Below are 5,509 nucleotides of genomic sequence, written 5' to 3'. Positions count from 1 at the left end.
TTTATTTATTTATTTATTTTGAGACAGAGTCCCACTCTGTTGCCCAGGCTGGAGTGCAGTGACACAATCTCGGCTCACTGCAACCCCATCTCCTGGGTTCAAGTGATTCTCCTGCCTCAGCCTCCCAAGTAGCTAGGATTACAAGTATGCACCACCACGCCCAAATAATTTTTGTATTTTTAGTAGAGACAGGGTTTCACCATGTTGGCTAGGCTGGTCTCGAACTTCTGACCTCAGGTAATCCTGCTGCCTCAGCCTCCCAAAGTGCTAAGATTACAGGTGTGACCCAATGCACCCAGCCTAATTTAAACATTTTAAAATCTTGTTTTAATTTTGAAATAAAATCTCAATTTGGTTTTTAAAAAGCTCTGCCTGAGTGGTGATGACTCACATCTGTAACTTCAGTACTTTGGGAGGCTGAGGTGGGAGGAACCCCCCAGAGTTCAAGACCACCCTGGGCAACATAGGGATACCCAGTATATCTAAAATAATAATAATAATACAAAAATTAGCCAGGTCTGGTGGCGGGCAACTGTGATCCCAGCTACTTTGGAGGCTGAGGCAGAAGGATCACTTGAGCCTGGGAGGTCAGGGTTGCAGTGAGCTGAGACTGCACAACTGCACTCCAACCTGGGCAACAGAGTGAGACCCTGACTCAAAAAAAAAAAAAATAGTGCTTGGTGCCACATGCCAGGAACCACAATGACAACAAGTCAGAAGGGTGTTGAGTCAGGGCCCACCAAGAGCTGGCAGGGAGTCTGACCCTGGGGACCCTGCCCTTTCCAGAAGGTGGAGGTGCAGAGAAGCTCGAAAGGATCACGGCTTCTCACCCTAGCCCTCAACCCCCTTACATCAGCAGCTCTCAGCATAAGCAACTGGACAGCTCACACCAATAAATTAAACCTTCTTATTTCTTGTCAGGCACAGTGGCTCATGCCTGGAATCCCAGCACTTTGGGAGGCCGAAGTGAGAAGATCACTTGAGGCCAGAAGTTCAAGACCAGCTTAGGCAACATAGTGAGACCCTGCCTCTACAGAAAATTAAGTGGAAGCTGTGGCATGTGCCTGTGATCCCAGTTACTCGGGAGGCTGAAGCGGGAGGATCTCTTGAGCTCAGGAGGTTGAGGCTGCAGTGGACTACCACACAACTGCACTCCAGCCTCGAGGACAAAGCAAGACCTTGTCTCATAACAAAACAAAAGCAGCAAGGCAGCAGGTCTAATCCAGACTTAAGAGGAGGGTATCAGCCAGGCACAGTGATACATGCCTGTGATCCCAGCACTTTGGGAGGCCAAGGTTAGCAGATCATGTGAGATCAGGAGTTCAAGACCAGCCTGGCCAACATGGTAAAACCCTGTCTCTACTAAAAATACAAAAATTAGCTGGGTGTGGTGGCATGCACCTGTAATTCCAGCTACTTGGGAGGCTGAGGCACGAGAATCACTTGACCTTGGGAGGTGGAGGTGGCAGAGAGCCAAGATCACGCCACTGCACTCCAGCCTGGGCGACAGAGCAAGACTCCGCCTCAAAAGAAAAAAAAAGAAAAGGCCCTTCAAACTAAGCCATCTGCACGATGCCTGAATTTACGTCTGCACAGAAACATGGTTAGAAAAGGTATCCTAGTTATGCTGCAATGAAAAATGTCTACCTGTAACATTCACTATTTCTTGCAGGCACCTATACCCTGTGGAAAGGGTGAAAAGCTCAGAAGATTCTATTGTCTATTTGATTTTATTTATTTATTTTTGAGGCAGGGTCTCGCTCTATCATCCTGGTTGGAGTGCAGCAGCACAATCATAGCTCACTGCAGCCTCAAACTCTTGGGCTCAAGTAGTTCTGCCTCAGCCTCCCAAGTAGCTAGGACTACACATTTGCACCACCACACCTGGCTATTTGGGTTTGTTTGTTGTTTTTTTTTTTTTTTTTGGTAGAGAGTGGGATCTCACTATGTTAGCCAGTCTGGTCTCAAACTCTTAGACTAGAGTGATCCTCCCACCTTGGCCTCCCAAACAGATGATGGGATTGTAGGCCTGAGCCACCATGCCTGGCTATCTACTCTAAATGCTAGTTAACTGCTTTGATGGGCTGGGCACAGTGGTTCATTCCTGTAATCCTAGCACTTTGGGAGGCCAAGTCGAGTGGATCATGAGTCAGGAGTTTGAGACCAGCCTGGTTAACACAGTGACACCCCATCTCTACTAAAAATACAAAAAATTAGCTGGGTGTAGTGGGCGCCTGTAATCCCAGCTACTTGGGAGGCTGAGGCAGGAGAATCGCTCGAACCTGGAAGGTTGCAGTAAGCCAAGATCACACCGCTGCACTCCAACCCAGGTGACAGTGAGAGACTCCGTCTCAAAAGAAAAAAAAACCAAAAAACCAAAAAACTGCTTTGATGAAAACTGAAGAGTAAACTGTAAATAAAAATTGGCCTAATTTTTTTTTGTTTCTTTTTTGTTTTTGTTTTTGAGATCAAGTCTCACTCTGTTGCCCAGGCTGGAGTGCAGTGGCACGATCTCGGCTCACTGCAGCCTCTGCCTTTCAGGTTTAAGTGATTCTCATGCCTTAGCCTCCCAAGTAGCTGGGATTACAGATGCCTGCCACCACACCAGGCTAATTTTTGTATTTTTAGTAGAGAGAGGCTTTCACCATGTTGGCCAGGCTGGTCTCGAGCTCCCAACCTCAAGCAGTCCACCCGCCTCAGCCTCCTAAAGTGCTGGGATTATAGGTGTGAGCCACCATGCCCAGTCAAGATCAGGCCTAATTTTTAAAGTTACCTGAAGCATAGAAAATGTTTCTCCGTTTATTAATCTACTTTTCATTTTTTTTTTTGAGACAGGGTCTCACTCTGTCACCCAAGCTGGAGTGCAGTGGCATGATCATGGGTCACTAAAGCCTCGCCCTCTTGGGCTCAAGCAAGATCTTCCTGCCTCAGCCTTCCAAGGGCTGGGACTACATGCGAGCACCACCACACCCAGCTGATTTTTTATTTCTTGTAGAGACAGGGGTCTCACTATGTTGCCCAGAATGGTTTTGAACTCTTGGGCTTGAGAGATCCTTCCACCTTGGCTTCCCCAAATGCTGGGATTACAGGCATGTGCCACCACACCTGGCCTCACATATTTTGATGTCTAAAACACCAAAGATATTTTTAAGGAGCTGAACAAACCAGTAATTTTTAAAGAAAAAAGTAGTGGGAGTATCTAGTACAACCAAAACCAGGCATCAAAGTCAGCAGTTAAACATTCCAGGCTGGGCACAGTCGTTCATGCCTGTAATCTCAACACTTTGGGAGGCCCAGGCGGGAGGATTGCTTGAGCCCTGGAAAGCGGAGGTTGCAGTGAGCCACGATCATGCCACTGTATTCCAGCCTGGAAGACACAGTGAAGCCTTGTCTCAAAAATAAATTAACTAATAAATCCAGAACCAGTGCTCATTTCAGCAGCACATAAATTAAAATTGGCATGATGTGGAGAAGATGAGCATGGTACCTGGGAAAGGATGACACACAAATTCATTAAGCATTTCATATTTTTAAAAAACATTTCAGAACCAAGAAAATAAATGAATCAAAAGAAAAGGGAAGACCCTGGTGATTACTTTGATATTAGAAAAAATCAGCTGGGCGTGGTGGCTCATGCCTGTAATCCCAGCAATTTGGGAGGCTGAGGTGGGTGGATCACTTTAGGTCAGGAGTTCAAGACCAGCCTGGCCAACATGGTGAAACTCTGTATCTACTAAGAGTACAAAAATTAGGCTGGGTGTGGCAGCTCATGCCTGTAATCCCAGCACTTTGGGAGGCCAAGGGGGGTGGATCATCTGAGGTGAGGAGTCCAAGACCAGCCTGGCCAACATGGCACCACCGCACTCCAGCGTGGGCAACAGAGTGAGACTCTGCCTCAATAATAATAATGATAATAAAACCAATTGCAGATAGACCATAGATCTAAATGTGAAAAGGTAAAAACAATAAATCTTTTAGAATTGCTCTGTTCATGTATGGCTATTGAGCACTTGAGATGTGCTATTAAGTGTAAAATTTGCACTGAATTTTAAGCACTTAGTAGGAAAAAATCCTAAAAATAATCTCAATTTTAACATTAAAATTTTGAAATAATTTGGTTATACTGAGTTAAACATTACTAAAATTAGTTTTATCTGATTATTTTTGTTCTCTTAATGTGGATACTAGACAATTTTAAATTGTATATGTGGCTTCCTGTTTTTATTGGACAGCACTAATCTAGAAGGTAAGAGAGACATATACCTTCAGGACATCAAATTAGGAAAAGATCTGTTAAATTGTATTTGAAAAGCATGAATCAGGGCAGGCGCGGTAGCTCACACCTGTAATCCCAGCACTTTGAGAGACCGAGGTGGACAGATCACCTGAGGTCGGGAGTTCGAGATCAGCCTGATGAACATAGTGAAACCCCCTCTCTACTAAAAATACAAAATTAGCAGGGTGTGGAGGCGCATGCCTGTAATCCCAGCTACTCAGAAGGCTGAGGCAGGAGAATCGCTCGAACCCAGGAGACAGAGGTTGCAGTGAGCCGAGATCATGCCATTGCACTCCAGCCTGGGCAACAAGAGTGAAACTCCATCTCAAAAAAAAAAATGCATGAATCATAAAGGAAAAGACTAATAGACTAATATTTGACCACACTGAAATTTTGCTGTCAAAAAGACATAATTGAAAGACTAAAAAGCCACAGAAAGGAAAATACATTTGTAGCGCCTACAAATCTCAAAGGACTTATGTCAATAATATATAAACTCCAGCCAATCGATAAAGAAAAGGCAACCCAGTAGAAACATAGGAAAACATTTGGAACAGATGCTTCACAAAAGAGAATTGTTAAATGACCAGTAAACATGAAAAAGTGTTCAGCCTCATTAATAAATCAGAAAATGCACATTAAAACCATAATGAGATACCACCACAAACCCACCAGAATTACTGCAAAGAGTCGACAAGATTGTAGAGCAACAAGAATATATATTTATTCTTGTTTTTAGATGTCTCTCTCTCTAAATATAAATGTGCAGCCAGAGACATCTAAAAACAATGGGCATGACAGCATTATTTGTAATAGCCCAAGTTGAAACAACCCAATGTCCATTTGCAGTTGAAGGACTAAATAAACTGTGGTGTATCACAGAAGGGCACGGTACATAGTAATGAAAAAAAAGAAACCACAGCTATATATAGCAGTGTAAATGAATCTCATAAGCATAATGTTGAGCAAAAGAAGCCAAACACAAAAGCATGCAAGCTGCATAATTCCATTTATAGAAGGTAAAAACAAAAACAAACCCAGCTAAGGTGATCTACAGTGTTAGAAGTTAGGATGGGGGTTCCCTTGAGGAGGAAAGAGAAGACAATGTTGTCCGGGCACGGTGGCTCACGCCTGTAATCCCAGCACTTTGGGAGGCCAAGATGGGTGGATCACGAGGTCAGGAGATTGAGACCAGCCTGAAACCCGTCTCTACTAAAAATACAAAAAATTAGC

This window comes from Mandrillus leucophaeus, unplaced genomic scaffold, assembly GCF_000951045.1.
Source record: "Mandrillus leucophaeus isolate KB7577 unplaced genomic scaffold, Mleu.le_1.0 Scaffold1202, whole genome shotgun sequence".
Taxonomy (NCBI): domain Eukaryota; kingdom Metazoa; phylum Chordata; class Mammalia; order Primates; family Cercopithecidae; genus Mandrillus; species Mandrillus leucophaeus.
The sequence above is the reverse complement of the archived record's forward strand: the minus strand, read 5'-3'. Positions refer to the sequence as shown.